General features: G+C 49.6%; 1 long non-coding RNA gene across 3 annotated transcripts in view; it reads left to right on the top strand.

The window, feature by feature from the left end:
* Positions 1-50: 50 nt before the first annotated feature.
* Positions 51-10,776, top strand: part of LOC138920173 (uncharacterized) — a 32,868-nt gene continuing 22,142 nt past the window's right edge. The window contains exons 1-2 of one of the 3 annotated variants that reach the window (XR_011430913.1): positions 51-413; positions 6,296-6,880. This is a non-coding gene — a long non-coding RNA (uncharacterized lncRNA). Of the gene's footprint in view, positions 414-6,295; positions 6,881-6,919; positions 9,294-10,776 lie in introns of those variants that run through there. The other 2 variants (XR_011430915.1, XR_011430914.1) reach the window with 2 other exon arrangements.

Below are 10,776 nucleotides of genomic sequence, written 5' to 3'. Positions count from 1 at the left end.
ACCCCGAGGCTGGGATCTGAGCGCTGACAGGACGCACCGGTAGGGAGAAGCGGAAGTGAGACAGAAAAGCGAGAGAAGCCACACAAGGAAGTGAAACAGCGGGTGACCGCTGTGGGCACGGGGGCTCAGCTCCGAGGAGTTCTGGGGGACGGTGTCCCACCTGAGAGCGAGGAAGATGTGGGTACTGATCCATCGCCTCCCATTCTTCTGCCGCTCAGGGCTGCTCCTGGCCTGGCCCACCTGCAGGCTGAGCTGCTCCTGCCCCCAGATGCGGGTCTTCAGGCAGCGTCTCGGGTGCCTGCAGCGAGCAGCCACGGGCAGGGCAGAGAGAGAGCCGGAGAGCAGCGAGGGCTACGGGCGAGCCACATATGCAGTAAACAAGAACCACGAAGAATAAGTAAAACGTGTCCCAGGTGAGAGGGCTACGTGGAGCAGAGTAAGGGAGTTGGGGGCATGTGGGGAGGGGCTGCAGAGCCCTCTTGATGTGGAACTGAACCTCTCTCACCTTCAGCCCGTCCTCGGCCCTCGGCCCTCCTTTCCCCACCCTCCCTCCTCGGTCCCACACTATAGTGTTTTTCTTTTAATTTGGACCATATATTAGTTTCATAGGCACCGATGGCATGAGAGATGAGGACCCAAATTGCCAGAGACTTTTAATTCGGCTTCTGACAATCCCTGCCCTGGCCTGCTGATCTTCTGGAGAGCCCGTCTACCCCTCCCGCTGGGCCTGACAGCCTAGAGCAGTTTCAGTCGCTCCCCAGGGAGCAGCTCCCATCTTCTGGGAGGAGCTGCTGATGAAAAGAGGCAGGAGGAGGCCCTGGCCCGTCTCCAGCGCCTGATGTCCCCACAGGCTGCAGAGGGAGGGTGACTAAGGCCTGTGGCATCAGCGGGGCAGCAGTCAGCTTCTGCAGGGAGCAAACCCTGACAGCAAAGACTGGCTGCCCCTGTGAAGCACCTTTGTCTTGATTTTGCCTGGATTTGCCACCCTCGGCAGCAACAGGACTCTGAGGCCAGTGCCAGGCCAGGGTTCTAGTTTGCTGCTGGCAGGGCTGGGTCCCCAATTCTCTTTTGAACCAGCACCTGGCCCCCTCGCACTGCACCCCACAGTAATTCACAAAACGAGACGTAGGAGCTCTCATGGGGCGAGAACGTAGCTCACTCACGGATTCTTTTCGAAGGTGTCTCACATCCTTGATCTCATTGCCCCCAAAGCTATCTATGGATTTGGCAGGAGAAGTGTTGCTATGCCTCTTTTAGAAAGAAGGCAGTGGACATTGAGGCAGGTTAAGACAAGGCGATGAGCTGGTCCAGAACCCACATTCCCTGAGCTCTAATTCAGTGCCTTCTCCATCATACCACGCTGTGTCCACCTTCCAGGAGCCATCTAGTGGGGAGGAGATCTTGCGGGAGCATCTTTTTTCTTTTTTAACTTTTTATTGAGATTATGATAGTTTACAACCTTGTGAAATTTCAGTTGTACGTTATTGTCAGTCATGTTGTAGGTGCACCACTTCACCCTTTGTGCCCTCCCCCCACCCCCCCTTTCCCCTGGTAACCACTAATCTGTTCTCTTTGTCTATATGTTAACTTCCACCTATGAGTGGAGTCATACAGAGTTCGTCTTTCTCTATCTGGCTTATTTTACTTAACATAATACCCTCAAGGTCCATCCATGTTGTTGTGAATGGGACAATTTTATCCTTTTTACGGCTGAGGAGTATTCCAATGTGTGTATATATATATATATATACACCATTTCTTCTTTATCCAATCATCATTCAATGGGCACTTAGGTTGCTTCCATGTCTTGGCTATTGTAAATAATGCTGCAGTGAACATAGGGGTGCATGGGACTTTTGGAATTGCTGATTTCAAGTTCTTTGGATAGATACCCAGTAGTGGGATAGCTGGGTCATATGGTATTTCTATTTTTAATTTTTTGAGAAATCTCCAAACTGTTTTCCATAGAGGCTGCACCAGTTTGCATTCCCACCAGCAGTGTATGAGGGTTCCTTTTTTGGAGAAGCATTTTTTTAAACTTTTTTTTAAAAATTGAGATAGAACACAGATTAAAAAACAAACAGGGGGCTGGCCCCATGGCCGAGTGGTTAAGTTCGTGTGCTCCACTTCAGTGGCCCAGAGTTTTGCTGGTTTGGATCCTGGGCGCAGACCTAGCACCGCTCATCAAGCCATGCTGAGGCGGTGTCCCACATAGCAGAACTAGAAGGATCTACAACTAGAATACACAACTATGTACTGGGGATTTGGGGAGAAGAAGAAAAAAAAAGGTTGGCAACAGATGTTAGCTCAGGGCCAATCTTTAAAAGAAAATAAACACAAATCATAAGCACACACCTCAGTGAATTTCACAAAATGAACACACTGTATATCCAATATCCAGTCAACAAACAACGTTTCCCCAGAAGCTCTAAAGTTTGGTGTCACCAGCCAGTCACCACCTGTGGGGAAACATTGCTACTTTCAGTTTGGCTTTTAGTCACATCTTTACCCTTAGAGCAAGAATTTCCATTCTTAGGGGAAAAAACCCACCAGTCTCCAGGTGGACATCATTTAACGTTAAGAGATTGGGGTTCTAGTCTTGACTTGGTTCCAAACTCACTGTGTGACTTCCGGCGTGTCCCTTCTCTCCCCTGGGCCTCAGTTTCCCCACCTGAAAAGCTTAGTGGTTTCCTCAGGCTTTTCTGTTTGGGACTGGAGCTGCAAGCCTGCTCCATGGACCTGAAGTTGTCAGCAGCCCTGGTCTGAGGTTCTCTAGGGGATGCCAGCTCTCTGCAGCAGCTGGCGGCCAAGCCACATTCTGTACCGAGTCTGAGTAACCGGCCCGTGTGACCCTGTGGGGTTCGGGCTCAACGTATGTATGTCCCCCTTGGTAGTTGCTAAGAAAAGTCCACAATGGGAGTGGGTTATGTTGAGAATGAGAACTCGTAATGCCTTTTCAGGATAGGCCAATTGCCAATAATTGCCGATACCCGCTAACTTTTACTGAGCGCTCACTGTATCCAGGAGCTCTGCTAAGGGCGTTACACACATCTCTCATTTCGTCTCCAACAGTCCAGGGAATAGATATTATTCTTACCTCTACTATGTAAGCTATGGATCCCTTTGGCTACAGGTAAAAGATTCCCCTTTTTAAAAAGTTTAATTGCATCGTATGATGAAATCTGAAGGGAGGCAGTTCTCCATTCTTGCAGCAGCTCAAGGTGTCATCTGTGACTACACTTCTTCTGTCTTTCTATCCAACCATCCTTGTCTGTTCTGGTCAGTTGCAAATGCCCCATCAAGAGATGGAGTCTGTTTTCCCACCTCCCGAATCGAGGCTGGTCTTGCGACTGTCTTTGATCAATAGGATGCAGTGGAAGTGAGGGTGCGAGAGTCCTGAGTCTAGGTCACCAGAGGCCTTGAGCTTTCATTCTTGTCCTCTCGAAATGCTGCTGCCATGTGAACGAGCCTGGGCTAACGGCCACCTTGTGCAGAGAGAGACTCAGCCATCCCAGGAGGCCGTCGGCGTAAGGATGACCCAGGCAATAACATGCGGGGCAGAGATGAGCCGTCCTTGCTGAGTCCAGCTCAAATTTCTGACCCACAGCATCCTGAGCAAATAAACGATTGTGAAATTTTAAGCCACTACATTTTGGAATGTTTTGCTAGTCAGCAAAACCTAACTGATACAGCTGTGCCGGTTTTTTGTCCTTGGGTTTGTCGTCTGTCTCATGGTCTCATGGTTACAAAACAGCTGTGTAGCTTCATAAAACTGAAGTCAGGGTAGGGAAAAAGGATGGATCAAAAAGAGACAGTTTTTTTTCTTTTTTCTGGGACAAAACTTACTCAATAGCCTTCATGCTTCGCTGGCAATTCATTAGAACTTGGTCTTAAGCTCACTCCTCACCAGTCATTTGCAAAGGGACACAGCACCATAGTAAATATTGCCACCCGTGAGGTTTCAGGGCCTGCCCTCAGGGAGCTCACAGTCTCCGTGAAACGAACTGACAATACAAGGCAGCTAGCAAATGCCAGGTGAGGTGCCCAGATGGGCAAGTCTGCAGGAGCTCAGAGGAGAGGGGGATGCATGAGGGTCTGAGTAATCCAGGAAGGCTTCCTGGACGAGGCAGTCTAGGGTCTGCACCTGAAAGATGTATTGGTCAGTCTCAGAGAATAGAATTACTCTTGCTAATTTATACAGAAAGGACACTATACCAGAGGACTAAGTGGCTTACAGAATTGTCAAAAGAATTGAAGAAACAGCCACTAGGCTCACCTTGCAGAAGTGACTCCCAAAACCACACAGCAGAATTGGGCTACCAAGTGAGTTCCTGTCCCTTACAACGAGGAAGCTGCCCCCTAGAAGGAGAAACAGCGGCGCTGCTTGCCGGCTCCACCACGTTGCCTTGCTGTGACCCATACAGCACAGCTAGGGCCTGCGTCCTGCTCCATCCCCACTAAACTAACCTCTACATCCGAGTCTTGCACAAGTGCGTCTGATCGGTCAAAAGAAATTACCCCCAGCTGCACAGGCGTCTGAGAAACGTGTTTCTAGCTTTCCGTTCGCTGCAGAGATCGCACGCTGCAAGGAGGTGCAACCAGAGATGGTTAGAGTTCGCGGAGAAACCACGTGGGCCTGTAGGATGCTTTGTGGAGGGTTTGTGATAACAAACTCAACATCTTCGATAGCTACAGTGCTGCTCATAATTTCTGTTTCGTCCTGTGTCAGTTCTGCTGTTTTGTTCTTTCCATCTGAGCTGCTGAATTTGTTTGCTAGGCTACATGGTAATCAAGCCAGTCCACTGGGTTCACTACGCATGCGTGAACTTTGTCCTCAGAGCTGGGAGATGCTGGATGCTTTTCACAGGTTTGGACCAGAGCTAGGTCAGCTGCCTAGATGATAATGCGGGACGGAGGGGTAAGGGGACACATCAGAGGCCTCTCTGCGGCCAGGCCAGCTCCTTAGGAGAGAACAAAAGCTCTTGTGTCTGTCCATCCACAGCTGCAGAAATTAAAATGTCTGATGTGTTGGGGGCCTTAGTGTTTCTTGAGTACAGAGGGTGCCTTTGGGGATGCCTGGCATAACTCTCCCTGGGAACTAGTCAATCACCCAAACCATAGGGTAGGACCCAGGCTGTCATGTTCAAGCAACGTGACCAGCCCGCCCCCTGCTGTGGATTGGATCAAGGTATACTGCTGACCTGACTGAACCAGTCTGTTTCACAAGAATATAGATTTGGCACCAAGAGTTTAGTGTGGGCTGACCTCTTGAGTGGAGGAGCTATAAAACACGACGGCTCTTGGTGACCGTGGCAGAGAAGGATGAGTATGACAGTGATGCAGTGAGTGACACGGAGAGAAAGTCTCCCAAAGGCCTTCGAGTCCCAAATCTGTGCTCTACCTTTGTCCCTGGAGCTCCAGGAGAAACATCTGGATCCTGTAATTCTTTCCCCTCAGCTTACTTTGGAGGAGGTGGGGTCTCTGTTATTTGCACCCAAGAATCCTAACTATTTACGGGATTCTCTAAGACTGGGAGTTGGGACTTAAAGTCATTTGGGTGCCCAAACCACGGTCCTCATCTTCTTTAATTCAGCCGAGTAGAACAAAGTGCAAATGAGGATCATGGCAGAGAGAGGAGGACAGCTATTTGTTGAGGCCCTACTATGTGCTGGGTGCATTCACATCTGTTATCCTATTAATTGTATCATCATCACCGTTCAGATCAGCCAGAAAGGATGCAGAACAAGGGCTGTATTCCAGGAACTTGACCTTACAGAGTCGTGGGTGTTGGTTACGTTTACCCGTCCGTGGTTGTTGCTCCTGTGTCTGGTGTTGGCCCTGAAGTGAGCAGGCCAGGCAGTTGGAAAGGAAAGATGATTGTGAAGTAGGTAAAAACGAGGAAAACTAGGATCCAAAAGGATGAGCTGGAACCTATTTCACTCCCTCACCAACCCCGAGCCTCCGACAGGGACGCTGCAGGCGACTGGTGGCAGAAGAAGCTGCACAGGGGCCTGGCCCAGGGTCAGGGGGACCGCGGGAGGAGCCTCGGCCGGAGCAGAGGGGCTGTGGCTCCAACAGCAGGTAAGCTGGCCCAGGCGGCCCGGGCGCGGGAGCTGCGCCCACCTCTCCACGCAGACACCCGGCGGCTTCGCTTCCACCTTCCAGCTCTCACACGCGTTCCTCTCGTGGCTGACACCGACCTAGAACCACAAAGGAAGTGGGTTTGCCAGCATACAAAGCCTCCACGTTACTCCATGCCACAACCCGACCATGATGGCTTTCCTTACTGTTTCAGGGAGAGGAAACTGAGGCTCTGGCTGAAACGACCAAGCTCAGGCGAGGAGAAGGAACTGAGTCAAGAACCTGGTCGTCTGTCCCAAAGCCACTGAGGTGTCCCATGTGGAGAATGCTCACAGTCGGGTCTCCACGGGGAGGACCTTGTCATGCCCGCCTCACCGGGTTCCTGGAAAATCCAGTGAGGCGATGAACGTGGGAGCCCTGTGGAGTCAAGTTTCATATATATTTACATGCAAATATACAAATTAATGTGCTTATTTATGCATGCTCAGTGCACGTAAGCAAAAAGAAGATGAAAACTCTCTGCAGTCTCACCCTGAGTACGGATGCACACGAAGGAGACGGTGACAACGGGCGGCCTGGGAAGCCGCTGGGATTGTCTGAGCTTTCCCCAAGGATCCGTGAAGAGAATGTCGTGAGCGACGTGGACCCTGCCAGCCACTCATTTCTGAAGGTGGTCAGAACGAAATGGCTTCAATCCAGTGGATCCTGGTCTAGCCGTCCCCCACCCCCTCCCAAGCCCAAACTCGAGGGTTAACTGAGATCTTCACCACTGCACAACTAAAGCTGGGCATGCGATCAGGTAAACTCGTGTTCACATTTGGCATTGGGGCTTCTCTGGTGGGGAGAAGGAGTGGGGAACCCTCCTCGTCTGGAGACATTCCTGGATAAGCCGCTGGGGTGGAAGGTGAGGGTCCGGCTGGTGGCAGGGTCAGGGCACCAAAGAGAAAGAGCCAGCCCGCTCTGCTGACGATTGTGGTTTCCTCCAGGGAGAGAGAAGGCAGGCGGGAGAAGAGAGCAGAGGAGGGAAGGGGGTGAGCTGTGTAGAGATGTTGGGCCTGGACCGCACGGGGCAAAGGACCTGAGGAGAGCCTGGCGCTGGCAGGCCGGACGGATTTTGAGAACAGGGCTGGAGAAGGCGCTGTGGTGTTGCTTAGGGAATATCGCCCTGCGCAGCTCCTCCCCGTGACACCACGCTTCCTTAAAGTCGGCCATTTCCCAGAAGCATGGCATGCATTGGCTTTCTTTTCTTTGGTGGGGGATGGTGGTGCTGATGGAGAGGACAGAACGGCGTGGGGAGTTTTCAGGGGACCCACAGTGGAACAGAGAGACCACTTGAGGAAATAGGAGTCCACAGCTGGAATCGACATTGAGGGTATCGGCTGTACTCCTATCCACCCTGGAAGTTCACAATACCTTATGGAAATCTTTCACAGGGTTGGAGCCAAGAGTTCTGGCCGATCTTATTTAGATCTCGAGAGGCGGGGAGGCCCCAGCTAAGGTAGGGGTTGGATAAAAACATAGCAGATTGCAACTCCAAGCACCATCTCCAAAATACAATTGCAGCAGCGTCTGACGAAGGTTGAGGTAGACATGCCCAGGAAGACCGTGTGCCCAGACCCATGGCATGCATCATAATTGGCCTAAGCCCATCTCAACAGTCCTGTTCTCCACTTTCCCAGCTAAGGGTGGCCTTGTGACCCAGTTCTGGCTAATGAGACCTAAGCCAAAGTCGGCTGAGTTGGGCATAGGGTGGGGTTGGAGGTTCTGAAATCTTTTGTTTTCTCCTCCTGCCTTGAACACAGACATGATGGCTGGTGTGATGGCAGCCACCTTGTTACCATGAGGGAAAGGTCAAGGAACTCATGGAGGCATGTGTCCTGATACAGGTGAGCTGCTGAACCAAGACCAGCAGACACCTACCTCTAGTATTATTATGTTAGAAAAATTAACTTCTATCAGTCTATTGCCACTATAGTAATGTTTTCTGTTTCTTGTACTAAACACATCTCTCACTGGTGCAGAGGTGGATGAAGGAAACCACTCTCCAAATGACTTGGTTTTACTCATGTTTGAGAATTAAAGACAAATTCAGAGGACAATTTGATCCGATGCCTGGAACCAACAGGCTCAGCTCCAGCCCCGGTAGAGAACAGAAAAGAACTGCCAGATTTCATTACGGAAGGCACAGAACAGGCCTCCAGTGAAGCATCAAAGTTAATAGTGTAGCTCAAGCTCATCTGCTGGCAAAGCCGAGGCAGCAAAATGAAGCCAGTGACGGATGCTGCCGTATCAGCGGACGGCTCACTGAGGTTTTAGCGCCTTAATCACCAACAGCTTTAAGATCCCACTGGAGAAACGGTTGATCAAACAGGAGAACGGAGAAGGGGCACGCCCCCTCCAGCTCGCAGGAACAGGAGCAGGCATTCACGGGCAAGAAAAATCAGCCGAGAGTAGGGAACTGTTGTCCCTGGTTTAGATAGGAGGACACAGACAGGATGAGAGTTTTAAAGGGCTTTGTTTGTATTTTAATTAATTGACTCATTCATCACACACTTATTAAGTACCTCCTGCGTGCCAGGTCCCATGCCTGGTGTCAGTAAGATACTCTGAGTGTGGTGGGGACAATAAACCATGGACACAGATAATTACAACATAAACCAAAGGGACGTTGGGAGCCGTGATGGGGGAGCAAAATGTGCTAGAGTCTCGGGGAGTGACGTAACTCTGACTCTGCGTTTCCAGCGGATGGAGGAGGTGATTCCACTCGGCTGCACAGTTATTGCTGGGGCACACATGACATGAGTGTATATAATAAAAGGAGAGGAGGGAGAGAAAGGGGCTCAGCCCTGAGGCACGGACCCTGTTCCTGATTGGTCCCAGCAACTGGAAAGTACTAATGAGCACATGCATTCGTCCCCTGCGGTGGTTTGAGAGGCTCTAGGCTGGGCACCTTTGGAATGTGGCTGGAGGGGTCATTGCCATTATTCAGAAGAGGACTGAGACTCATAAAGGAGAAGCGTTGCCCACGGCCTCCCAGCTAGAGAGTGCTAAGTCAGGATTTGAGGCCAGGTATGCCTGAATCCAAGTCCACACTGAATCCACACCACCACACTGACTCCTTCTACCCATCAGAACATCTTCAGAAAATCCAACTGAAACCGACTTAAACAGAAAAGGAACCATGTAACCAAAGAGTCTAGATGTACATTCAGGTAAGGGTTGATCCAGCAGCTCAAATGATGTCACCAAAGGCCTACTTTATGTGAGGAAGATTGGCCTTGTGCTAACATCTGTTGCCAATCTTCCTCTTTTTGCTTGAGGAAGATTGTCCCTGAGCTAACACCTGTGCCAGTCTTCTTCTATTTTATGTGGGATGCCACCACAGAGTAGCTTGACGAGTGGTGCTAGGTCCATGCCCGGGATCCAAACCTGTGATCCCCAGGCTGCAGAAGTAGAGGGTGGGAACTGAACCACTTCCCATGGGGCCAGCCCCACGGCCTACTTTCTTTTGATCTCACAATGCTGTGTTGTTTAGCTTCTTTCTCTGGCTCCGTGTTTGCCCCAGCACAGAATAGGCCTGCGTCCTCCTGTGTACACAATGGCCCCATTGTCCTAGACTTCACATCATCTATGTAGCATTCTGCCATTGACTAACAGTAGCAGGGGGAAGGCATGCCATGGTAGCCCTCGTAGAAAGCAGAGGAAAACAGCGCCACCTTTCCAGAAATCTTGCCAAACGTTGTCTCACAGCTCATTGGCTCTGGTGAGTCATGCGTCCATCCCTGATGTATCAGGGTGGGTCCCCTGAGGATGATGTTTATACACAGAAAAGACTCTTTTGGATTACTTTAAATTTTAAATTTAATGTTAAATATATGAATTTTAGAATTAAAAACCTAGTTCTTTAAATTTTTTTTTCTTCTTCTCCCCAAAGCCCCTCCATGCATAGTTATATGTTCTGGTTGTAGGTCCTTCTGGCTCTCCTCTGTGGGACGCCGCCTCTGCACAGCCTGATGAGCGGTGCCATGTCTGCACCCAGGATCCGAACCTGGGAAACCCTGGGCCACCGAAGCAGAGCGCAAACTTAACCACTCAGCCCAGGGCTGGCCCCAGTTCTTTAAACTTTTAAGTTCAGTTTACAAATCCTTATTCTACCTCTAGATCTAGCAAACTTTCATAATCAAGTTTTAGGATCCCTTGCCATTAACTTAAAAATTTTAAACTGCATTATTAAATTTAATAAAGTTGATTTTACTTTTAGGTACTTTAATGATGTGCCTAATAAATAAAGGCTTTTAAATACCGAAGCAATGCCTGCAGATGGCGACTCTGAAGACCTTACGTGTTTCAAATCAATTTACAAACAATATAATCACTTAGACTTTTAAGGTAAAATTGTAAGTTTAAATCAATTATTCAATTACACTTTTTAATTGGAATCATAAATTAATCTCTTAGATACTCCAATATACCAAATAATCTTAAACATTGCAGGTACTTTTTATTTTATTTTATTTTATCTTTTTATTTTGAGGAAGATTAGCCCTGAGCTAACATCTGCTGCCAATCCTCCTCTTTTTGCTGAGGAAGACTGTCCCTGAGTTAACATCCATGCCCATCTTCCTCTGCTTTATATGTGAGATGCATGCCACAGCATGGCTTGACAAGTGTTGCCATGTCTGCACCCAGGATCCG

This window comes from Equus caballus, chromosome 22 (assembly GCF_041296265.1).
Source record: "Equus caballus isolate H_3958 breed thoroughbred chromosome 22, TB-T2T, whole genome shotgun sequence".
NCBI classification, from domain to species: Eukaryota; Metazoa; Chordata; class Mammalia; order Perissodactyla; family Equidae; genus Equus; species Equus caballus.
Note: the sequence above shows the minus strand (reverse complement) of the source record. Positions and strands in the feature narration are given on the sequence as shown.